At 31.6% G+C, this 27,611-nt stretch overlaps 1 protein-coding gene and 4 long non-coding RNA genes across 15 annotated transcripts in view; 2 read left to right on the top strand and 3 right to left on the bottom strand.

The window, feature by feature from the left end:
* The window catches only part of LOC107994275 (venom dipeptidyl peptidase 4), a 216,983-nt gene that overhangs the window by 70,935 nt on the left and 118,437 nt on the right, over positions 1-27,611 (bottom strand). The gene's annotated exons all lie outside the window — the stretch shown is intronic.
* LOC133666485 (uncharacterized) lies at positions 8,706-10,063 on the top strand. Its single transcript, XR_009830691.1, has 2 exons — positions 8,706-9,766; positions 9,835-10,063. It is a non-coding gene; the product is annotated as an uncharacterized LOC133666485 (long non-coding RNA).
* Positions 11,679-16,381, bottom strand: LOC133666484 (uncharacterized). The gene is made up of 4 exons (XR_009830688.1): positions 15,139-16,381; positions 13,986-14,124; positions 12,404-12,507; positions 11,679-12,186 (listed from the first exon to the last, which is right to left on the bottom strand). It is a non-coding gene; the product is annotated as an uncharacterized LOC133666484 (long non-coding RNA).
* LOC107994281 (uncharacterized) lies at positions 17,664-19,156 on the top strand. The gene is made up of 4 exons (XR_009830689.1): positions 17,664-17,813; positions 18,048-18,431; positions 18,492-18,718; positions 18,795-19,156. It is a non-coding gene; the product is annotated as an uncharacterized LOC107994281 (long non-coding RNA).
* On the bottom strand, positions 20,549-27,495 carry LOC114577033 (uncharacterized). The gene is made up of 2 exons (XR_003696748.2): positions 23,668-27,495; positions 20,549-23,587 (listed from the first exon to the last, which is right to left on the bottom strand). It is a non-coding gene; the product is annotated as an uncharacterized LOC114577033 (long non-coding RNA).

Below are 27,611 nucleotides of genomic sequence, written 5' to 3'. Positions count from 1 at the left end.
GAGAAAGCCAAAAAAAAAAAAAAGGAAAAGAAATTGAGCGTCAACGAATTAAGCTAATTTAATCTCGTTCAACGTTATTCGCTTCGGCTACGTTGTTACTAAACTGAATCGAATCCCTCTTTTTTTCGCCCCTTTTCTTCCCTCCCCCTTTCTCAATAGGCAGAAATTGCGAGAATCGCTTTGATCGAAAAGAGAATTCGTTGGAAAAGTTGATTACATAGCTTCGGGTGTATTTATTTTTAAATTAAAATACCTTTTCGCTACATCCCTCTCTGCTCTGTTCGGCAACGAAATAGTATTCGGGGAAACAGAACTTGGCCGGGCAAAACAATTTTGCGCGCAATATCGAAAAATTTGATCGAAACGTAGAATTAACTACCGCGTTGGAATTTCATCGCGATAAAGATACGATTCGTTGGCGGAACAACCAACCGGTTGCCTTGGCCCCAAAAAAATGTTGAAGGGTTGCTCGAGGAAAAAAAACGAGGAGGGTTCGCGTTTCGGCCTTTCCTACGACGAACCTCTTAATTAAGTCGGTCGAGAAGGAGCGTGCGCTGTAATTAAAATTATTCGCGGGCGAAAATTATTTTTATCGGCCGATATCGATTCGAGAACGCGGTAAAATCATTGCCGCTCCACGTTTTCGTGCTCGTACGCTTTTCTGGATTTAAAGAAAAAAAAATCTAATTCCCCTGATGATGATTTCTCTGATATTTTAATGTAAAGATTTAATTATCTGTAGTTGAGAAGCGCGTAAATACATTTAAAAAATTTCTTATTTATAATTTCTCAGTTAAAAAAAGAAAAAGAAGTGTCTTATATATTTTTCTATTTGTTAATTCGTTTCATAATTCGAGGAATTTGCATGGAATTATAAAATAATCGAACCTAACTGTTTACGAAACCTGTTCTATTCGATAAATGGAATATTGAATAATCGAGACGATCGAGATTCCTCGAAATACATCTGTTTGGAAAGCGTAATTGCCGGTAATGGAGAGTATTGTCGATGGGGGATTGTTTTGAAGAATCTCATACGCTTGTGGGATTATTTTAGAAAAAAAAAAGAATGTGGAACGATAACGTGAGCATAGAGAGAGGGATTGAAGAGCGATTCGATTTTCGAAAGAGTTGTTAAAAAGTGGAACAAGCACAAAAAGTGAATGACACGATAACGCTATGCATATTTCCCAGCAGAAAATATTATAATTCAAAATTTGCCATTTTTGAGAAATTTAATTTGATTATTGTTGCCTTTGCGATCTTAAAACCAAATCTTGTGAAATATGCGATACATTAATATAATATTCTTTGTATTATATTAAAAATTGAAAATTATATGAAATCGTAATTTATATAATTATTGTGGTATGTAATTTGTTGAGTTAATTTTTAAGAGATTAATTTACAATTAATCCATATATCTAAATGTGAAAGATGATTCATGCAGGTAATATCAAAATAGAAAAAAACAATTCAAGACAGTATGTTTATTTTATAATAAATTTTTCAATTATTTTTTTGTTTTTTTTTTAAATAAAAAAACTTTTTTATTTACTTTTTTAAATACACACCAGATCCTCTTATCTTTTTACTTGAAAAAATATAGAACAATTCGGAACAACAATCAAAAAATAAATATTGTGAAAAATATCTGTATTGAAATACTTCATGATAAACTCGGGCACACGATCAATAATATCGAGAATAATATTATCAAAGATATTTAACAATAATATTTTTAACGCAGTTTCGATATTTCTAAAGCAGTCAATATTTTTAATATTTATAAATATTAATTGTGCAAAGATTTCTTGAAGACAAATATTTCATAAGAACGAATTTGTGTTTTTTTACAATTATTAAATAATTATAACAATATGACTCTTCGTCTTAACAATATCCTCCTCATTTTCTTCCATAATACTAAAATATTCTAATATAATAATAATACGAGCATTATATACAATTTCGTACGTAAATGAAATTCACGCGAATTTTAATATATTTCGTCGAAAATGTACATTTTCTATCACATTCAACGGACCAAATTCACCGAATCGTTGTCCATTTTATAAATCTTTTTCCGAAAAGCTGCTCGATTAAACTCGAGAAAAGAAAAAAAAAAAAAAGAAATGATCAAATCGAAATATCGTATTAAATTCTGCGTGTAAGCAGTATCAAAGTCGATACCCCTTTTTTCCAATACGAAAACAACAAACCTCGGCCAAATAATACGATTTGAACGTAAAAGTTTTACGAAATCGTAAACATTGCGCAAAATCGAGGCAGTCGTGCAACAGACCGACCGAGAAATTTAAGTCGCTCGAAGCGATGCGAGCAAATCTAGAATATTATGGTAAGCACGGTGTACACAATCAAACGATAAAAGCATAAACGTATTGCGCAAGGTGGATGGCAAAAGGAAATTTCCCGATTCGAGATATTATACAGGGTTGATCCCTCGCATCCAATAAAGCTTGGAGGAACGAAGTTTGTTGCCATGAAAACCGTTTCAACTATGCAAACTTTCCCTTTTTCCTCCTTTTTTTCAAGTATCGGTTTATTTATTTTCATGCATGTCGATATAATTATCTCGCTCGTTTCTTTCTTCGTTTCTATTTGCGAGGGAAGGCAACAAAGAGAACACTGAAAAAACGATCTCCGCTCTGTCAAAAGCGATCCTCGTTTCAAGTTTAATTCCTGTCTCGTGCACCAAGTTTAATCCAATAATTAAGGCTGCTTGTTATCTTGAATATCATTCGAAATGTACTTTTAACGTTAATGCCAATTTATCCGCTTCTTTCCTTTGTATCTACTGTCTTCGGTAATTTTTCATCCAATTACTGCACCGCGGTTCATTCTTAATTATTCCTCGTTCTTAAAAAATTATTTGTTAGACAGTCATTTCGGTTGATATGACGATTATCATTCTGTTGACTGGCCAGTGAAGACGATAAATATAAATGTACGAGTTTTGAAGGAATATATTTTGATTATACGTGATGTATCTGTTTACAAAACGATTGAATTATTTAAGAAAAACAAATAGGTGCCAACTATGAAGTAGTAGTATTGAATAATAAAACCGTAAATAAAATTTCGATGAACTTCAAATTCTATAACACATTCTTATCGTCGTTATTAATTTCATTTACAATTTCATCCCTCTTTAAATCCTCGAATCCTCTGTCGTGAAATTTCGTCAAATTTCGATCATCCTCTCTAAGCAGCTTTCACAAAACGAGCTAATTATTCGATAAAATTTTAAACGAAGCCGATTCGAGGACAAGAACAATTTCCAACTGCAGTTATATATATATTCTTTTCTTCTTTTATTTCGTGTTCGTTTCATTTCGTTAACGATAGTGACAAAAGGGAGGAGGGAGATGTGGCTTGTTATCGAAGGTACGACGTAATAAGCATTACTCACAAGCCCCCCGAGGGGATGGCGGGTTCGAGGAGGTAATAATGGCCGTTCGATACTTTGCACCGTGAGTTTTCTACCGATTCATTGATAACAATACTTGGACCGTGCCACGAATATCGGGACAAGTTGGGGAAAGTTTTCCATGGGAGGAAGCGTGGAAAAAATGTTTCGAGAGATATTACATCCCCTTCGAACTCGAGAGAATCTGCTCACTTTTCTCTTTGCTGAAAGGTTATAAGAAAAAATTATTACGTTAGCGAATTATCAATTAATTCGAGAGACATGAAAAATTGTGTTTCTTTAGACTGTTCTCGTTAATTCCTCTGAACAACACTTTTCTGAATCTGACATTCTCGACGGATGGAGGATATTGTATGATCCTGAAAGATTAAGAATTCAATATTTGAACATTAAGAATTATGAAAAATTTTCATTACCGAAATATTACCTTAATATTCCTCCGTATTTTAAATCAAAGGTATTTCGAAGGCATGAAATTTTTATCGAATAATTTTACTTCCTGTCGAATCGAATATAATCGGCTCATTAAATAAACAATCGAACTCGGAACTTTCCCCGAGGAATCTCATTAAAAATTCACCTCGACTATCACCGACCAGCCACCGTCCCACTAAATAATCAATTTCCCAACCCATTAGTTCTCTTCCACTGCCTCGTTGCCGCCATTGTTTCCATTCCTAGCATCCGAGGAACCGCCGAATCTATAACGCTGGTGGTAACTGATCAAAAACCCCCTTTGGCGTTCCTTTCAACGCGTACTCGAAATACTCCTCGTAATTCCTCCCGAAAAGAATCCAGCGCGGAATAAAAGGGAGGAAAGGAAGCGCGTGTTCCTTGCGAGAAGCGAACAAGGGATGCCGGGTAAATAGAGCGCGTTCGAGAAGGAATATATACAGGGTGTGCTCGAAATACGAACAATTTAACACGTATTTCTTCTCATTTCACGTTTCTCTTCGTTTCGATCACTCGAGAGGCGCAACTCGCGCTCATCCACGAACATTTTTCTCATTTATAATTGAAATGGAAACACGAAATTCATCTCGAAATTCAAATTTCTCCTCAAACACCCTGTAGATTTCGCGAGGGCCAGCGTAACGTAAACTCCTCTTGCGTGGAAGGGGGAGGAAGAGGCAAGAAAAGGAGGATGGCAGCGCAAACATAAAAGAAAAGGGGCGAAAAAGAAGCGGGGTGGAGCACAAAGACACGACGCTGCGTTGCCAGCAGCTAGCTGGACGTGACGAGGGAGAGAAATATCCCGGGGGTGGAACGCGGAGAGGAGGAAGGAGGGGTCGAAGATAAGCCGGATGTCGCGAGCCAACAAGAAAATCCCCACGAATTCCCCTAATTATTTATTCCTCCGTATCGGCAGTGTCCGCGGAATTATTCATCCCGGAAGTCGAATCGCGTGACGCGCGGCGGTTTTTGGGAGAGGAAGGGTCGACATCGATGAGTACTCTGACGCGTTTAAGCTTTCATTCAAGGTGATGGATCGAACGGTGGCTTGCTCGGATGAACGATCGAGAAAGGGTTTTTTCAGATCGGGGAATTATATCAAATTCGGGAAGATATTCCGGGATATTTGTGTCCAAGTTTGAAAATTATCGATTAATTTTCGATAAATCAAATTGTCGGGGATTAATTTTTACGCGTTCGAAATAGAAGGAAAAATTTAACACGAGTAAAAGTAACGATTTAAATTATATATTTATATGTATAAAAGGGAATATATACGATTCAATGATAAGAAGATAAATAGGAAGAAAAGAGATAACTCGATTTTTAATTTAATGAAAATATAATAAATAAAAGAGAGACAAATATTTAATCGCTGATATACGTACGTGATATTAATATATAATCTATATCAAAATTTCTAACTCGTGAATCGAGTAGTCTCGTAAGCGACGATAGTATGCTATATATATATATATACAGTATTTAACTATGAGATGAATATTTAGTATGCATATAGGGGAAGGTACGAAGTTTGGTCGAGCCAACTTGCTTATTTCAACTTGCTCGATAAGTTTTCTCCCCAACTATTCTTTTTCCATTTTATCAGCTTCTTTCGATTGTTTCACCACTTATTTACTACTTAAACAACTCCCCCCCTCGTTGATGTGTAACTGTGCGATCCGATTGCGAAACACTCGGGGACATCCTTTCAACTTGACTTTAAGTTGCGAGGACACGTTTCCATTCCAGCCAAACACGCCTTCTCGACAGTTCAACTTACAAAGACGACGTTCCAAACTTCCTATCTCCGTCCATCGATTCTTCGAGAATCTTACTTCTCTTATTACTTCTCGATTCATCGATGCGATCTTCGACGTCTTGGCAAGAAAATAAGGTAAGCGATTGGAGATCTTCCCGCTTTGTTTTTATTAGAAGAAAGGGGTAGAAATGGAGGATGAGATAGGAGGAGATACAAGATTTTTATCTGCTTTTGATAGACGTTTTATTTTGTAATTTTTAAAAAAGGAAAGTTACAGTAAGTTGTGATATTAATGAAGATTCGAAGAAAATTCATTATTTTACTCAAAAAAATAATAATCTCGTATTTTTATTCCCTTTTTTTATGTAAATTCATTCGATGTTTTTGCGTTAAATTATTCGTAATTCTGGTTTAAACATCTGTTTGAATTGTGAAAGGAGTAATACACTTGACTTGTTCCAATCTTCAGATTATCAATGCAAACTGAAGTTAGAGTTCATCGTTAGGAAAGTTTTACTCAGAGATGATTTATTGACATAGCTATTGTTAGATGAGTAAATAGTATCTTAGAATTGTTACAGTTTGCAATTGGGAAAATATATTTTCAATTTTAAAATATAACGAGAAATGAGTTATTTCTGAAAAATAGCATTTCGTGAAGATGATATATAATATATGACTCGGTATAATATTTAGAGAAATCATTATAGCTTCTTTTCTACCCTTTTATAAATCTTAAAATTTCAAAACATTTTGTTCTACGCTATCATCTTGATCAGCAGAATAGGATCCTACGTTCAATATATATTTTCTAAATTTTCCCAAAGAGTTTACGATCTAATGCATCGTATAAAAACGACTCTATCTCTTTTCCAAAGTATTTAATGAAAGGAAGTGCGAGAGTTATTGAAAATTTAATAAGGAAAAAAAAAAGAGAGTCTTCAAATCAATGAAACGAAAATCGAGGAAATAGTAATAAATTCAACAAGAAGAATATATATAGAGCATAGATTTTAAAATAGCAAATCGCACAAAATACTATATCAAATGTATATTCTTTATAATAAACTATCACAAATTCTATATTCTGTTTTTATCCATGCATGAATTTAAGCCATTCAAAGTTGGGTGGTTTTACGGATTCAATTAACAAAATTTAGATGGCACCATGTGCAAGTAGGTGACCTTAATACAGGTCGCTAATTTGCGAACGCGGTGGACTTGAAAGAAAAAGAATCGTTTATATTTAACGCGCATTCTCATTCTCCAAGGAAGACAAAAAATATTTTATATTTTTATATTTCCTAAAAGAAATCCCCTCGCATTACAACTTTATTCCTCTAACTTTCTCTCGCCATTATAAACCGGTACAAAAACGATGAAAATAAGAATTCACATCTTTTTCAACGTTACCTGAATATATAACAAAAATTTCCTAAAAAAAGACTCCAAAACTATCCTAAAAGATGAATCAACTCGTCGATAAATAAGTACGATTATCTCGATACGGATAGGAATTGAATATAAACAAACGATATAAGTTAAATTCGAAGAGGAATTAATTGGAAACAGCAAACGCTATGTACAATAACTTGACGAGAAAGTTCAAAATAATCCTCCGGGCAAAATCTAGGAAGGAAGGGGGATACTTGTTTTCGGAAAGTTTCGAATTTCCATCTCATTAACAATCGTGATGAGACTTGTAGACATGTACATAAGTAGTTTGGATGGGAATCGACGATGCATAGTCCCCCCCTCTCTCTCTCTCTGCTCCCGGAATCGTGACCCGGAAATACGGTAGGGGCGGAAACGCGATTCCGGCAGGCGAACGCCGCGCCGCGAATTATTATACGATTTCTGGGCTAACGATTTGAAACAGCGAATAATTTCCGAGCGGCGGCGGCACCAGTTGGAATTTTGCGCGAAACAGATTTGCAATTATCCCGGGGAAATCGAAACCTGTGTCGATCCAGGGGGATCCAGTTGCTATATTCGATACGATCGAAATCTGTATTTTAAACGTGGCTTGCGTATCGAGATTTAAAAGACGATTGGTTTTTGGAATTTAAAATTTGGGATAAAATGTGTTTTTGTAAGTTTTAATTTATGGCACGTTCCGAATTGTCGTGGAAAGAGAAAAAAGTATATTTTAATGTTCGATTTGTGTTTTATCGAGATTTTTGAATAATTTTACGAAAAGTATTATTTTGTTGTTTATTTTTGTTGTTTAATGAAGTGTATCCAATTGTTATTGTAGTTATTCCGGGTTGTGAAATATTTTCTATAGATTTTGTGAAATTTTGCAAAGATTTTTTAACTTTTTTGTTTCTTTTTTTCCTTTTATTTCTATCAATTAGTTTATATCGTAAAATTGATATTTCAGAAACGAGATGTAACGTAAGAAAATATCATGACATCTTTACAAAAATTTTTATGATGATCTATTGTCAGATTATTATGTATTAAAAGATTTTCTAAAAAAAAACAAAATATTAACTAAATTAAGAAAATATTATAAAACGAATGAAAGTAATAATTTTTAAATTTATTGTTCAATATTTTTTCTTTTCTTTTTTGATTAAATTTACATTTTAATAATTTAAATTATTAAAAGATAACTATTTGCTTTTACTTTATTTTATAAATGAAAGAACGCGAAATATCAGTGGAATTAATCCGGAATGCGATCCGACCTTTACAGGTTTGTTCAAAACGAATTAGGAGTGAAGAATAAAAAAAAAACTATGATTTTTCTTTCTTTCCTTTTTTTTTTTTTTTTTGCATCAGAGATGCTTCCTCGGCACGAAGAGGAATTGCTTTTGCACGGGAAACTATTTCTGCACTCGCTGGCTTCTCTCGATTGTTAACTTTCTCGAGCTATTGTTGTATCCTCACTGCTTATTCCGGATTCTTTCATCCAGATCTTTCTCTTCTCCAGAAACGAAAATGACCGGGATGGAAAATTTTAAATGGAATCGATGATGATTTTTCTTGAACTGGAAATCAATTTTTATAGGAAAGACGGATTATTCCGGATATTTTTATTATCTTTATTATTATCTTTATTTATAGAATTACGGTAAATTAAATGGTAATAAATGGTTGGCTAGAAACAATCAAATTGGATCAATTTTCTCGTCGTTGAAAGTGAGATTAAATTTCATCATTTATTAAATGTTTCGTTGATTTTGATATTAACAATTCTACGTATTTTAAAAATGCAATCATTCTCGTTATTTACATCTTCCTATTAAAACATTTTAATTACATAAAATTAAAAACAATAATAAAATATCCCTATCACAAAGTTTCGAAAAAAAAAGTACCTTCTCTTGTTATTAAATTAAAACTAGCACAATAAAATAATTAATTCACCGATTTCGATCCTTTTCGAATCTAGGAAACAAGGGCAAAAACGAAAATTGGCAAAAATTCACCGTAACGTTAATTAAACAACCTCTGTTTTAGGTACATGAAATAAGAGATACCCACTAGCTGTCCAAATTCCTTATTTCTTTTACCATGAAAAGCTCGCCAAGGTCTCTGACGTTAATTAATCCCGCGCCAAGCCAAGCCAAGCCAAGCCAAGCCAAGGCTACCTGGCCACCAGCTTCGAGGGCCGTTTCACATCGTGCACACTACTTTTCAGACGACGACGAATCGTCTTTGGGTGGGTAGCATTAAAATGTAAAACTGTGCGGAATTACAAGAGATTTCCGCGGGAAAACAGGCTGCGCGGGAGAACTCGAGGACCGATGTGAACAGGCCTGCGATTCGTTTTAATAACGGCGTAGCGAACGCCCCGTCCAAGCGTGGACTTTTTAATTAAGAATGGCGGCCGAAAGTGTCGAAGACTTTCCGCCTGGTGGCACTGTAAAATACGTAGGGAACATTTTTCTTCGCGAGAAGATTAAAAAAGACATTGAGCGAAATTAATGTTTCTGTGTTTGTAAATACAAGTGTCTTGGACAGAGTATCCGTAACATTTAAATAGAGAGTGTTACGATGGAGTGAATTATTTGATAAAGTAAGAGTGGAGTATTTAAATATTGGGAGATACATACAATGAAACGGAAACGAATGTGTAACAAATGTTCAATGTTATTACTATTTTATTTTTAAGTATATTATTTATATAAGTACTAATGTGTTTAATATTATTTTGCAGCAATGAAATAAACGCAAAAGTTAATATACACGAAAACGTTGAGGTAATTTAATTAATTTTATAAATAATTTTAACTCGTGTTAAATGAAACGAGACGGGAAGAAAGTGGAGTAACGAAGACAGAATGCAAATTTCAATTTTTTCTTTTTTTGGCATCCGGAATTCTCCAAATATATTTATATCCATATTTATTGTATGTATTTATAAATACACGTCTGTTTTATGTGTTTAAAATCACGATCAAGTAATTTCTTCGTTACGTGATATTCACAAAATCTTTCAGACATTCTTTGCGATATTTTTCTTCCATCCTCGTCGATCTTTGATACAAAAGGGATTACAAAAGAAGTGTGTACCGAGTACCTTAATAGAAATCAGAAAATCCTGTCTTGTTCCGCGGAGAAACTGAATTTCCCTTGTTTTTTTATTAATTAAGAGTGCTGGGTAAAAGAGACGACTGCAAATAGAGACTTCCTGAATGTCTCTTTGTGAAGACCTCGTGGATAGTTTCGACAGAAAGTTTTTTCTCCGTCTATGCAAAAAAAAAGAATGTGAATAAGTTTTTTTTTTTTTTTATTATTAATTAAAGGTAACTACACGAGGTTTCCTTTTTTCCCCTTTTATTTTCACAATTCTCGAAAACACCGTCTTTGTTGGACGAGGACGGAAAGCGACGGTTTCATTCCTCTTTTTTTATTTTATTCTTCTTTTTTCAAAATCTTTTTACGCGTACCAAAGATAAGTAAGGAAAATATATGAAACCAGGTTTTGTACACTCGTATTTTCTTTTGATATACCTCCGTTTGTCGAAACCGATGTATTTCCCTTCCCGATATCATCGAAAAGATAAATCGAAGAATCTTGTATATTTCAGTCAAACGATCGTTCGTAAAAAATTCTATAAACTGTACAGTTTCATTTACCGATATGTATATTTTTTTTCCCCGGATTTTGTTCGCGAATCGACGAATGAATTTTTTCGGTCAACCGTTTCCCACGCTTCTTCTCCCAACTAGCGCAATTTTTCTTCATTTTTTTTTTTAATCTCCGTTTCATATTTTTTTTTATCCTCTCCCCATCTTTTCTTTTTTCGTTTCGATTTTGTTTTAAAATTGTATAAAGCGGTCAGTCGGGATACGGATCGGGTCACGTTCGCTTTGGCCGTGTAAAAAAAAAAAAAAAGAAAAAAAAGGCTCGTGTTAATTCGAATTCACCGTTTAACGTGAATTTACTTGCCGCGACGGAATGTTACCGAATCGTGACCGGGAAACGCTTTTTAATGCGGTCACACGTGAATTTGTTCGAAAAAAGGAAACGACGCGCTTAAACGGAGAATATTTGGATAAATGTCTATCGTTCTTGTAATTCATTTAACATCGATTTAGAAGGATCAGTTTTGAGAGAGGCGCTTAAATATTTTGTATAAAAGTTAGATAAATTTAAAATACGAGAATCGATACATACTTTGTGTCAGAGACACAAACGTGTTGGAATAAAAACGTAGAACGTTTTTTAATATCTAATTTTAACTCATAATGTTTCAACATTCAAATTGAATACCGATATCTCGAAAATGTTGATCTCGATAATTGTACTGTATTTTATATTTTCATAATTTATCAAATTGTTTGATAATTTAATGTGTATCTTTTTAAAATTGGGCACTATTGAAATAAGAAAAATGATCATTAATAAAAATTGCCAATTGAGAGCTAAAAAATTAGAAGATTGAAATATTGGAATAGATTATGCTTTCACATAATCATTATATTATAAAGATTATAACATATTAAAGGACCAAATAACAAGATAATACAGAGAAAAATATAGTTGCTTCTCTTACCTTATATAAAATAATCACACATCGTTATTTCATTTCAAATAAAATGGGCCTGTCTCTGTTTTAAAATTTTCAATTGGCAATCAACAAACACCCTCATAAGATGGTAAGATGATTGATGATAGTTGAATGATTATTAATCGTCTCATAATTCGAGCATTGATATATGTATAGCCGGACCGATACGCGGCAGAAATCCAATTATCTGATTTCCGTTTTTGCGCATCGACAATTAATGGGCTATTCTGATTGACCGACAGTTCTGTTATCTGGCATCGTAATTGTGCCCAAGCGCGATGATTTCGATGGCCATTCATGCGTAACACGTCAACTCGCGATCAACTTAACTCCACGGTGTACAATCATAATGCGGAGGAAGAGGGTCTTTCTATGGTGGTTCACGAACATTTAATCATTTAAAAATGAACCAAAGCTCCTATTATAGTCCTCGGATCATTAAATTAACATGGAATGTTCCCAAAATTCAACAGGTATCGAAGTACAATTGGTTACTGTAAAATAAATTCTGTTATTACAATATTATAAACTCTTGAAATTTATAGTAAATCAAAGTTATCATTATTAAACGATCATTAATTTGAAATTTTGCGGAAATATAATTCCAATGACTAGTAATAATACTAATAAAGAGTAATAAGTCATATTTTATTTTGAAAATGTAGATTATATGGGTATCCAAGATAGATAATTGTTAAAACGAACACTTACTTGTTTTGTTAATTAAAATATCTGGGATTCATATATATATGATGATTTATAATCAGTATAAAATAGAATCCTTCATCCAAATATTTTGTCATATCTCTAACAATCTAAAACATTATTATAAAAGATTAGTATGATTAATTGTCAAATAAGAAGTTTGATTTTTTCATTATAATTTAATATTAATAAATTAATAAATTTTGTTTAAGTGAGCTTCTAAAATTTTAAGATAATCTTTATTTTTTTAAATATTCTTTTCAGATGGACATTATATTCATAATAATATTCAATACTTTTTTAAAATTAATTAAGCATATATTAAATGGCATGACTTTATTGGAATAACGACCACAGAATTTTATTCAGGGAGCTTAATTCATTCCTCATGAATTTTAATGTAATTTATAGATTTCTTTATGAAAGGGCACATTTTCAATGGAAATCCTAAAAGGTATATCCTTCTTACAACTTTCTTCCCTCATATTCATATTTTCATGAACAGAAATATTCTGATAGTCCAAACCATCTTCATCGATATATTTGAAGCATGTTTTTAAAAATATATATAATACATTTTTCTGATCACGTCTAATATTCAACATTTTTATTATTAATAGTAATGATTAATTTCTCAATGTTGATTATTTGTTATATTGTTATTGAAATAGTCGCGTGTAAATACGTATCAATAATTTTTTGAATAATACTGTATTTATTTGAAATTTTCCAAATATTTTATTTAATTTAATATTTCTTTCTTTAATAATTCTTCTTTTATATTATAATTTAAATCATGTAATTTATAATATATATCAATTATATAATAATTTAGCAAGTTGTTAAATTTCTCTTTCATATGCATCTGAAAATTCAATTTGTAAAAAACAGTATATAAAAGATGAAAAAAAAAAATAAGATTAATTTTATAACGAATATTTTATCGATTCAATGGTTTAAAAATATCCTACAGTGATTTCGTAAATTTTAAAAAATTCCAGAATTAACGATCGAATTTCCGAATAAGAATTCCAAGATATTTCCCTTCCAAAACAAACAGAAAACAGAAAGATTTAGAAGCATTTACCAAAGGAGCAACTCTCTTTCGTATCCTGTGAAGGTAACCTTTACTGTCTAGCATTTAATAAATGCCCTTAACCGTAACATCCCCGTTATCTATCGCTCCCCAATTCCACAACAGAACGATTCAACAATTGTCGCAAACAACGGATCTATTTCACCGAGAACAGCGTCACGGTGGAAGGACTTAGCGTCGCGTTACACTCGCAATGGAAAACAGATACACATCGCGGAATATTCACGTTTCAAACTATCGCGGGGAGGGAGTGGTTAAGGGGGATGAAACCATCGTGAGGGCTCGCGCTTCGCACACCTGGTGAATTCGACTATGAGTTACAACGTTACAGACATATCGGGTGAACGAACTTGCACCCAACGAACAATAACACGATGCCGTGTTACGTGTTCGCACGCTCTTGCTGACTCGTAAACGGAACACGGTTGAGAGGCATCGATAAAAGTCTCAGCGCCGCATTTAACGGGACAAAGACCCGTAAATTTCGCGTACCAGTTTCTCGAGATCGCAATTAGTCGACCTATTCACGTGCATGCCCAACTTCTGTTCCCCGCTTTTCCTTCGCAGTGATTCCTCGATGTTGGTCAATTTTGTTTTCGCAACTAAATTTCGCGCGAATAGAGAATTGTTCCTGAAGAAATAGTGAAAATCGTGGTTAACCGATGTTAAAGATGGAATAGTGTGGTGAAATATTAAAATATAATAAAATAAAATAAAAATAATAATAAAAGAGTTGTAATCAAATAAGTTTTCAATTTAGAGAAAATTGAGATCATAATAACCTTTACGTCATTATTTAAAAATAATAATTTTCATCAAATAAAAGAATTGAGTAGAAATGTTTTGAATAAAGAATAAAAAATATAAAATTACTATTTTTATTTTGTCACTCATTTTTATTATTTTTAATTTTATATTTTATTTCGATAAGAGTTTATCGACGTAAAAATTTCTAACCTAGAAAATTGTTCACTTTTTTACTTTTTAAAACAAGTTTCAGTTAGGAGTATTGGAAAACTACGAAAGTATCGAAAAGTAAAGAATTATTATTTTATCCGTAGAACACGATTTTCAGATTCGAATTCACGTTCGTTTTGTGTTTTCCCGAGACGAAATGTTCGTTACTGTGGACTGACTTGTTCCTGTTAAAAGACCGTCTATTTTCCCCGAAGACAGCTTATTTCGATTCACCAGCGACCTATTCATCAGAACGTAACCGGTCTTCACTAGATAACAACCTATTTGTTAAAATATGACCCTGTTCAACTTTATTCGTGAAAGTACGATTTTCTTTTATGGGATGTCTAACCTATCTGTTACACTGCTACTTATATTCGCTGGATAACGAACTATTTACTAAAATATTCGACTCTGTTGAGAACTATTAAAATACGATTCATTTTTGATCTCCAATAACGCATACTGTATTAATTGTACTTCTGTTAATTGTACTTTATGTTAATTTAATATTTCAACAATCAGTTTTCTTGGAGAAAGAAAGATTTTTCTTTTGACATCGATTAATCAATTTATAATTAAAATTATATATCGAAATAAAATATAAACGAATCCACACAACAAGATAAATAACGTTCTTTCTGTATCAAGAATGAAAAGAATGAAAAACGAAGCATTCTTGCCGTACCAGTGTATATAACCATAGACTATAGAACTTTTTTCTTATACCACAAGTTGAACACACACAACAGTCTTTTCCAAGCGTAAATGCATTTTCTCCCGCAAAAGATTTACGGAACAATATTACTCGACACAAATCTGATGTTCCAGCATAAGGCGACCCAGTGACCGAAAATTGATCCACTTTCATTATTCCACATCCTCGTTACCATGATATAGCACTTCTACATCAACTTTCTAGAATCGACAGTCTTCGTAACTATCGAAGGATAGCGCTATATTCGTCCCATGTGATCGTTGATCAGATCCTATTGGCCGGATCCTTCACTCACACAAACGTGTACATGGAGTCACGCGTATCGTACGTGAACAGAGAGAACGTCAATGACGACATGGAGAACATGTATCGATAACGTTTCCGAGCGTATGCAGGTTAAGTTTCGCCCACGAAAAGTGGTCATTGTACCGGACGATCCTATTCGATATGCATAGAACGTTTGCAGTGGATACCCAGTGAGGAGGATGGTCACTGATAGCAACTCTCTGAACGTTGCATAAATGTCCGGAAGATGTTATTGACTGGGGGATATTGCACGCGAGAGCTCGATATCGCGTACTCTCCGATATCGATAGTCTCTTCTTTGCGAAACTGATGTTTCAAATAGTGTGAGATAGGCAATTACTGATTCACTGATTTTCTTTGTTTCAGATTAAAATTTTTTGCGGGAATAAAAGAAAAATAGCGGAAAATAGAATAGAGAATCAAATAAGAATTAAATATTTACATATATTCTTAATTGGGGATATCGAAGAACTATCGATAATGAGCGATACTTGTAAGTTTCATTCTATACAGTATAACCTCGATTATCGAAATTATTAAATATGGTTGGTAGAATTTTCGTTTCGGATAGTAAAATGACAACTTTCTTTCTCTGTATTAAATATCGTATATTTTAGAAAATAGTTATAGATAAAAATATAATTATTAAACATAAATATATTTTTTTATAGAATAAAACAATGATTTACGGAAATACGTTGTGTGATTAGAAGTATGATTTGTGATTTCAGTGAAATATATTTTTTGCATAAATATGATAATACATATGATTCGCATTTGTTTTAAAATATACGTGCATATGTTATATTTATTACATCGAATTAATTTCTATCGATTAAATATTAATTTAATACTAATTTTCATAATTAAATAATATCGATAATAATAATCAATCAATACTGATTAATACTGATTATAGGCCAAATCAAATTACGTTTTTGCATCTTTAAATTGTTTATAATTAATTAGAGTAATTTTCATTTTGTATAATTCAATAATATAATTTTCACAATGTAAAAATAAATTTTGTGAAAGTGAAAGTGACTTGTTTGTATAAAATGCTAAAAGTTTGGAAAAATCGAATATTAAAAATTGAATTGAAAATAAATTCAATTTCATTAAATAATGAAAATAATGAACAATAATGAACAAATTTATTGCCAAAATAAAAAATTAAAATTCGAAATAAAAATAATTAAATAAGTGCTGATAATATTGTGTGAAAGATTTTTGATCCATTAATTTTTTCTTTAAAATCCTATATTAATCATAAAAAATATATTGTAAAAAGTGATATCTAATATGTAATATTACATTTAATACTCAATATGTTATTATATATACTTAAAAATTGAAATTTAATTCTTAAATGATATACAATAATTATTTAATATTAATAATAACTGAACTTTATAGTTTTTCGATATTTAATATATTTTATTACACATTGGAAAAACTTTCATAATTATATATTTTTTATGCATATTTGCATACTTTTTTATGTAAATATGTCATTTTATACATCTGTATCATTTTATATATGATATATAAATATTTATTGTCAACTGATTGAACAAATTGAATGATCTATTGAATAATAAAATTAATTATTCCAATTAAGTAAAATTATTCCAATTAAATGCTTAATTGATTGTTATTAATAATTAAATATTAATATAGTAAATAGCTAAATATATAATATTCAATAATAATAATAATTTTTAACAATTTTAATTTTTAATTTTAATATCAAGTATTAATTATATATTACATTAAGTATTAGATGTAATATTAACGTGATGTAATATAAATTTAATAAAGTTAATTGGTGACGTTAATCGATAAAAATTAAATTTATGTATCAAAAATATCTATCACATGATGTTATCAGTGCATATTTAACTTTTTTCCTTCATTTTTTATTTTTTTGTTATAAATTTAATAATAAATACTTTCTTCATTTCTCTTATTATTTAATAAAATGACATTCATCTTTTAATTCAATTTGTCATAATAATATTTAGTTTTTCCGAATTTTTAATATTTTAGATATCAAAAATAACTTTCAAAAAACTTATTTTATCTTTACAATAATCATTGAATTAATCAAATTCAAAATATAAATTGTTCAATAATTCAAAAATACAAAAAACAAGTGGCCTATAATCTGTAACATATTATTGTTATTAATATTACATAATTGAAATACGAAAATTTAGTTTACGTAGACGATAGAAATTAATTTGACATGATTTTACATAAACACGAGTATAATATAATATATGCATGTATATTCTTGGATATGCTTTTATATAAATATGCAAAATATGTACTATTAGGTATGTAAAAAATTAGAATTCTATATTTAATTACAAAATTTCTATTTATAATTTATTTCATTATCTGTTTCCTATAAGAATCTGCATTTATCTGCAATATATTAATCAAACTTTTAATATTACTTTCAATAAAGCTACGAATATTAAAATCTCATTAAAGATTCAATTATTATAATCTAATAATTTAATGCATATTCTACATATATTAAACAAATAAATAAAAATTTTCATTAGGTTTGAATATCGACTTCCATTTCGACCCGAATAGTCAAATACCAATCCAGTTCAACACACGTTATCCGAGCATTCGATGTCAGCACACAAGCCCATTGTACTCGATGGGAGAAGGGTTAACACCGGAAGAACAAGTTCTCCCTATTCCAATCTCTTTGCCTATTGTCACAATCCGTGTCGGCCCAAAGACGATCGATTCTCATGCTTTAAAGCGAGGGAAAAAGCTTATGAACAACAGTGAGAAGGTCTCGTAACTCTTTCCATTCTCTCGTCTCGAAAAGTGCGAGTTTCCAAGACGTTTTCCACGTCTAGAAACACGAGGCTAGATCGGAGCCAACGATCAAGAAGAAACTGGCACGAGTCTTGGGACATAATTCTCATCCCGTGAGTTATGTATTTCGCAGGAGGAGGCGTACCGACTCTGATAAATATCTTTCTGCACAGAGTATACCCTTTTGCGGTGACAGCGAGAAGAGGAGGTGGGGAATACGTCGGAACCCGATCAGAAATCGGAATCCCGTGGAAAGGAGGTTCCATTAGCGAGAACGGATTTCGAGGAAAGGATTTCTCTGAATCCTCGCCGTTCTATTAATGTCACATCCATCGCCGTCGGGGACTGGCGAAAAGAGGAATAAAGGGAGGAAGAGTTGGAAAAGAAGAAAGAGTGAAACGTAGATTTTCATCTTATGCTGCTTGTATCGATGATACTGTGAAAACCTTATGTTCAATTATGTCTTTTCTTCGAAGGTACACGGTTGAATATGGGCATTGTGCGAAGATGACTTGGCTAGGAAGAAATGTGTGATTCTGATTGGTTGATCCTGATATATTTATGATAATAGGTATCAATATTCAGGTATATTGGTTAAATTATATTTATTGGTAAGATTATATAATATGAGGTGAGTCTAAAAAATAATTAGAATTTTTTTTTTTATTAAATTTTGCTATTGTATCTAGATATATGTGGCTTGATACAAGAAATATCATGTGTTTCAAAAAAATCAATTAATTAGTATTGATATAAACAATTGTATATTATGTATAAAAAAACAATTTTAAATTCTATCTAGAAATGTTTATAATGGGATTTTTATAATATTATATGATATATATTTATATGATATTATATTTTTATATTAGAAATAATTTAAATATGAATTTTTTAACATAACTATTAATATCTCAATTTCATAAATATTGGCATTGATATTTCTTGCATCAAATCACAGATATTTATTTATATATTATTTAAATATATCTGTATTTATATTTCTGCTTGCAACTTCAATTCATCAATTTCAATTCTATTGGAGTAACAAATGATTTGATAATGAGTTTTATAAGAATATATTATTAATTTATTACAGAAATGAAGTGACAAGAAGTAATATTTTTTAATTATGCAAATCTAATTATGCAAATTTTACTAATTATATTTATTAAATGTATTTTTCTGATTTTACAGCTTCTATATTCTTTTAATTCAAATTTATGTGATTTTCCTCATTTCTACAAATTCAAAAGTTATTTTCTTGGAATTGTAATTTTGGAATAGACAATATTCATAAAATTGTTAAAAATAATTAAATATAATTTAGGTAAAAGCATTTTAACATTATTATCAAGATTGGGGATAATATTTCTATCAATATATAGCTTTTCAAAAAAATTATTATTGATATTGCTAATAATATTCATTTACTGATAATGAAACAAACAAATTAATTTGCGAATTTATTTTTCATTCTCTGAAATGAATATATGAAAATAACGTATAATAATCCATACATCAATAAATTCTTTTTCGAATATGCTTGTATAAAGACGAAATAAAAATAAAAAATAAAAATACGTATATGTAGATTTTTCATAAAGAAAGAAATCTATATTTGTATAAAGAACCAGATCTTATTAATCTTTAAATATCTACTATGTAGTGAGTAATGAAAAGAAATAGTCTTTTTACTTTTATGTGTCCCTCAATTATTTTATATTTTTTATATTATATATAAAAACTAAACTACAAGTTAATTAAAAGATCAAATTCAAAAAAGTTTTGGATATTTTCATTTCCTTTTTCACTTTGATGATTTTGATAAGTATCCGAATTGTTCTATCTTGGGCAGATATCATAAATTAAATTATAAACCATAAATTATCTTAAACAATGTTGGTACTAGACATTTGGGCCTAAGAAAGAAAAATGGATAGACATTAATTTCAAAGTTCTGGCAAGCATTCTCAAGTTTTTCATACAGAGAAACTTTTCATGGGTCAAATTGTTCTTCTTAGATTCTAAAAATCATAGATAACAAGTTCTGAAAAAAATTATTTAAAAAGATACATCGTATATTTTCATCAAATACTCGCTTAATTATCTTTTTTTATAAATGTAAATTAATTTACATTATTCTAAAGTTTATATTAGGAATTAATATTTTTAATTTCTTTACATCTCTCATTTCTTGAGAAATAAGAAATCAAATTTTCTTGAAAAATTTATATTTGTAGAATACTTTTAATATCAAAATAAAAAAAACCGACGTTAAAAAAATTAAAATACAATGTTAAACGTTTATCATGAAAATTAAATTATTTTATTTTTTATAAAATTTTCAATAATATCTGATTACTGATAATTGCTTAATTAGTTTAGTTGATTCTGGTTTTGCTCAATGTCCTATATGCCATTATACAACTAAATTATGTAATGGCATTAGTATACGACTAATTTATCGCTTTTGTTAACACACGACTGTTTTATGATATGATAAACAAGATTTTAACGATTTAAAGGCAATTTGATTTCTAAAATAAAACAATCATAACTATATTTTAACAACAAAATAATATAATAATATTATTTTCCTTGGAAAAAATTTTAATTCTAGATTTTAAAATCCAATCAATTAATTTTAATCAATTATTTTTTTCCAAAAATAATAACGTCTCTTTAGACTACTTTAAATAGATATCTACTCTATCTACTTTCAATTTCACAAACGATTCTTCATTAATTTCGTGTACATATAATTTTCCACAAGAATTTATCTCGGCACACGTAACTTCTCCATTTCTCTATCTCCTTCACTCGACGCAGCAATTTCCAGAAGATATTCAAACACGTTCAACCGAAACCTTCAAACCACATAACCCACCATCCACTTCACACCCACACGATCCACGAGATAATCTCAAGCACGTGGTCCAAACACTCATCTGTCACACCTGTCCAACCCTCCAAAACTAAGTATTCGTCGTTCGCGCATCTATCACACCGATCGAACTTCTCCCAACTTCATCCCTCCCTCTTTACAAATTCTATCGTTCCCCCATTATCAATTTTTCATTCTTCCATCCCAAGACTCAATTTGAAAATATTCAAATATCCTCCATACGCTTTATTCACCCGTGTTTGATAAAATAATTCTCGGCCAAGTTGAGAAACCAACGTTCGCGTTTTATATGAAAAGTATAGAAGAGCGAGATGAAACGAGGCGGCCGGGTTAAAATCCAGTTCGTTAGCTGGTAAGTAGACGTTGGTTGGTCGCAGCTACTTAATCCTCGGCCGTGTAACGCGGAAAAACAAGGCTCGGTGCACAATTTCCACCCTCGTATTTAAACGGTGTCGCTGGCAACTGACTCCGCTGGTAAATTGCGAGAAGAAACGCGCCATCGTAAAAGTTAAAATTCCACCAAGGGTAAATTCCATCCAAACGAGGCTGTCACACTGTGCATAAAAGGAAGTTGGTCGTTGGAGCAATAATTACTGAGAGGGGGAGGGCGAACGACCGTGGCGGATTATTAAAAATACACGTTCTTCCTTTTAAATAATTTTGAACCTCGGTCTGAGAGTCTTGGCGGACAAAAGTGATGGAACAAAAGAGGGAATGGAAACGGTGGACGGTCGTTAATTCGGTCGAAACACGATGGAAACAAATATCGAGGTATACGTTATTTTTCATTTAATGCTTATCGGAATTTCTGGTGTACAGCAAATACCTTGCCAATCGGTTCCGACCAATTGCGGTCCACCGCTTTAAACCGATAAAATTGATTCGATTAGAGGAGAGAGAGAGAGACACTGACGCTATATCGATTGTAGGCTAACACCTAGCAACAGGATCGTTTGTCGCAGACTATTTAACAAAGGGATGCTTAATAACGTTGAAGAAGAGAAATTTGTTTCGATCTGAATTCCTTCTTGAAGGGAAAAGTGTGTTTAATATAATTAATATAATTAATATAATTAATATAGCACATTAGAGATTGAGTTTTAAAAATGGAATTGTAATTATAAAGGATCACTTGTAAATGTTTTGAAACGAAATTCTTATGAGAATAATTTATGGAGAAATAATGTTCAATTTTTATAAAGGAATGATTGTTATTGGGAAATTGTAAAGAAATCCTCGTTTGGCCAGCAAAAGTAATTGATGTTGATATATCAAATTTATTAAATTTTTCTAATCTAATCTGGAATAATTGTTATGCTTTTTATTCAAAGAAAATTTTTAAGTATCAAAATTTTTGAAAATGTAGACCAAAAAATTAACATTAAATAAGTTTTTTAATTGGAAAAAATTAAAAAACTTTCTTTTAATCAAGCTTTTAAATAACATTATAAAATGATCTAACTGGGTCATCTTTTATTAATTAAAATATTGATGAAAAAGATAAAAGATTATGAGTTACACTTGATAATGTATATTATAAATCAAAACTTGAAATAAACATTAGCATTATATTTATGAGATCTTTCCAAACAAGAAATGTTATATAAGATATAATATATTCTAACTACCAAAACAACCAATAAATTTAATGTGCAAAAATATGAGTTGAAACTTGTTTATTAAGTTAAATAATTCAAGCACTTTGCCTCGTTTTAGTACAACATTAAACTACTTAATAATTTAATAAATTAACCTTGCAATCAATATTTTTACAGTTTGTGCATCAAATTGTTAAATAATTATACTATATATAATTAAATTATATCACTGAATATAGACATTTAAATACTTAAGCGCTATTTTTAAAAAAACAGTAATGTCTCTGATCGTGTCACAAACCAATCCAATATTTCCAATCCAAAGAATTTGTGACATTACGTGACATATAAATTCTGACGAATTTATTTTACGATTAAGGATGTTCCTATTAATTATTACTCAACGAGTTTGACTCAATGGCTCGTAATAACGCTGAAACATCACTGTATCAGTTCCAGCATTACGCGAGCAATTAACTTAAACCCATTGCTTGAGTCGATGCCTGCATCGTAACATGTTTCATCCGTCCATAGACCGCTTAATATTCAGTGGTTGCGGTCAATGGAAACACGTCTACCTGCGTGCACAGAGACACGTGATAGTTGCTCGAACAATCTATCTAGTAATAAATCAATATAAAACACAAATCTCTAATAAATAATTAAAAATAAAATTCGGATTGATCTCGCGGATAAAGAATTCTCTTCTCCACTCGTACGAATGTATTACACGTATTTTGCAACATTTTTCTCTCGGAATGATCTGCAAGAAAAAAATCAAGTATAATAAAATAAATTGAACGAATTGAAAAGCTTCAATTTAAAAACGCTTAAAAATCCTACCCTAAGATAATCTGTATCTTTCGATTACTTCATAATCGATTCGTCGAATTTTTCTCTCTTTAACCTAATCCTATAACCTATACGTAAATGGAATTACATCCGGAATCTCGATCCTCGTTGTTTATGAATGAATATTTTGCCCGAGGTAATTGCGGCTTCGAAGAGTCCTTCTGCTTAAGCCCTCGGCTTTACTTCTGCATCTGTTACCACTGATTAATTACGAGCAGTGGAAGTACTCGGAAATTTCCTTTCCATTCAGTTTGAATAAAAATGGCGCATCCATGCCGAGACGGTTTATACTTTTCACCGCCAGGAGGAGCCTGATTTATCTATCTCCGCGCCGTTTATCGCGGTCGAGATCGAAATCGAAATCGAAATCGAGAAAAGGTGGGATGAGAGATGAAAAATGCGCGCGAGACGTGGAAAGTTGAAGGAAATTGTTATCGGTTGTCCAACAGTTGAAGTTTCGAACAACCGTTAATAATCGATGCTCGAGCGTGAACTGTCGAACGTTCTGTTGGGAAAGAGGGGCAAGCAAGGGGTTTGGTTGTTCCCATTCCGATTGCGCAAGTTATTTGGAAAAGAGGGGAGAGGGGGGGGGGGAAGAGAGGAAGGAGGATTGCAAGATTTTGCGGGTCATTCGACGTAATATTTCCACGAGGCATTAACTTGACCGTAAATCGTAAGGAAGGACGGGAGCCTCGTAACTTGTTCGAGCTTAGTTAATAAACTTAATGTAACAATGCACTCGGTGCACCCGCTGGTTGAGCGGGATTTATTCTGCCGGCTTATTAAGTGCCTCGGGTATTTCTTCTTTAAAATGTCAGATTGAAAGTGTCTTGTATTAATTTTAATTCTTAATTACTTTTACTTTTTAATTAGCGTTGGGCAATTTAATTTCAATTGGTTTATAACAATTTCAATTTCGTTAATTTGAGAATAATTTTGAATCGAATTACAGTGTTATAGATAGACTCGAAAAATTAAATATCGAATCGATTTAATATTTGAACGTGATATAAGCGAAACGATTAAGTATAGATTAGAATAAATAGAAATCGTATGTCTAATAGGAAGATAGTTTCGTAGGTTATTGTATCTTTTATGAAAACACGAATACAGAAGTTTTTCCCTTTTAAAAATGAGAAATCCAAGTAATGATAATATTTTATAGAACTAGAAATCATTTGTGATCTCAAAGAATAAACATACTATGTATGTAAAATTGATGTACAAAAGAGATATCGATTGAGATTTATTCATTAAATTATAATTAAGTATTTAATATTTATATATCAATCTTTTTGTTTATTTTGTTCATTTCTAGAATCGATTCATCAAAAATCTGTCCCATAAATGTATTAATTCTACTTTATATACAATATTTTATGATAATGTGTATTATCTACATATTCTGTAATAATAATGTATTTGTAATATGTATGAAACGTTATAAACTTCTATTTATAAAATATTAAAGAGCAGAATATACAACACAAAGTAAGAGAAAATTGAATATAAGATCTCTTGATGCACAGCTAGTTATTACAATATTATCAAAGTTTCCAACCGACCAGTCTCATTTTCGTTAATGACACTAATGAAATATAGTTAACCTTTGTCAAACTCCATGGTGCACGCGTTCCTTGAATATGCCGCATTAGATAAATCCTCCTTGTACAAATTTAATACCGTCTGGGATTAGTTGGATGCGTGGACGTAACCCGGCCACCATTCTATGCTAATGCCCTGATGCATAAGCTATAATGGCACGCGACACAAACTAACGGCCTATTAAAATCAACCACTCCTCCGCATTATTTTTTCAAATGACTCGAAACATTTAAATCGCGAATTCGAATGATGAAGAAGAAAACGTTGAAAATATTTATATATCGAGATACGAATCTTTTTTAAATCTTTATTCGTATTGTTTTCCACCTTCATTTTTATCCACCCATTTTCTATAATGATCCAGAAACCAAGCTGAAGTTGGTATAATTTCAATATATGAAAAGTTTTTTAGTTATATAATTTTTAGTTATAGGGACGACTTGAAAATGAAATTTTCTTCGGGTATTGTTTCGTAAAACAAAGTTGTGAATTTGTTGTTTAATTAAATTTAAGCAATTAATATTTCTCATTCGGCCAAATTTAATTTTTCCCCGTTATAACCAATTACCGAACTTTCATCACATCGACGGCCACCTAAAATTCTCTCATCGTTTCTTTTTCCCAAGGAAATAGCGGAATATATAAATAATAATTTTACCACCACCGATCAAATCGATCAATAGTCCCCATTAGCAACGCACAGAGTGGAAACAAATTTATTAACTAGCAAAATCGATTACGCGGGTATAAATCCTCGACCAAATTCTGCAATAGAGGAGTGGTATTAGACTCGCGCCGCTGGTTTGGAGGAGGAGGGGGGAGGGAAGGCGGAGTAGGTCGATAAAGTGTCAAAGCGTGGAGGGAAGGCGTGCCAGCCAACTTTTCAACAGCCTGTATTTCGTTCACCGTCGCACAAGACTTTCCTGCTGACGGCATACTTTATTCCGCTACGTACACGCCGGCAACCGTGCAACCCACGAGGATTTCGCGGGCAAGAATTTCGGATAAAGGCTGATTTACACGAAACCGTCCATCGATTTCCTCCGTACCCGCCCTGTGAACTCGATCCGGACAGGGCAGAGGATTCCATCACGGTTGATGCAAAGCGGACGTAAAAATATTGTTTTCGCGAATTGCGTCGCGGCGTTAAGAAATGATCGGCTCGTGCAAATATCCCGGGCACGAACGAGCGGAATTTTTCGCAGGATTTTCGAAGGATTTTCGTAAGATTTTCGTAGGAACGTTCGGAGGAGAGTTTATCGAGAGGAGTTGAAATTATTTTTTTCGATCTAAGTCTGTTGTATACGTTTGCTTGAGAAATTTTTTGGTAGTGGGAAGTTTTGAATAATCGAAATTTATAGGAAGAGGAACATTTGAGCATTTTAGGCGTAATTAAATTGTTTGCATGTATGATAGACATCGATATTAAATTATGTAAAACAATTATAAAGTTGAGCCAAATCGAGATGATTCAAAATAGTGGAAAGATCGATATATTGTTAATTGAGTTAGAAAAGACTTGATTGAATTTTGTTTAATTGTATATAAATTTTTTTTATCTCGAATGAAACGAAATTTGTCAGTTGTTAAGTTTTTGCTTGAATTTTATATAATACGTTTTCTTTAATTTATAAGATTTTTATTTGTAATATGTAAGGCTTTATAACTCGCTTTTTAATTTATAATTTTTATCCATTAGTTTTTTCACGAAATTTTCGTCGACAGTCGTTCTCGGTCGCTTTTTTTTTTTTTAAAGGATAATGAATAAATTGCATGGCGATGTTATTTCAAAACATTAGATAGGGTCGAGCATTTCCATCCGGTTTGCAAAGCGAAGTGATCTCTGAAGGAAATATAGCAAGAATCATGGCGAATAACGGCGCTTTTGTAATGGAAGCTCTTGGAAAAATATTAGGGATACTCGAGATGAATTTAATAAGGAAAATTTTGATATTGTAATGTTGGTTCAGTCTTCAGTTTATACTCCAGTGGATATAAGGTACAAAGTGTTTTTCGAAAGGGTGGATAAAAGTAGTTAATTCAGAAGGGGTGGCTTTGACATTTATCTTGCAGGGGATTTCGACTTTTCGAATAATCTTTTCAGTCAAGCAATAGATTTTTGTTACATTCTAAAACACCGATTGATTTCAGGAATATTACATTACATTATAATATTTTGTTTCAGATCGTACACTATAATTAATGGAGAAAGTGTAAAAGTTTTCATAGTTGATTGAATATATTCGATGAAGCCATTATATTAACAATGTATCAAAAGCTGTGATAGATTTTTCTGAAAAATAACTATCTAACAAATAGTAACAATTCGT

This window comes from Apis cerana, linkage group LG7 (assembly GCF_029169275.1).
Source record: "Apis cerana isolate GH-2021 linkage group LG7, AcerK_1.0, whole genome shotgun sequence".
In the NCBI taxonomy this organism is placed as follows: domain Eukaryota; kingdom Metazoa; phylum Arthropoda; class Insecta; order Hymenoptera; family Apidae; genus Apis; species Apis cerana.
This window is presented reverse-complemented; position numbering and strand designations above follow the sequence as displayed.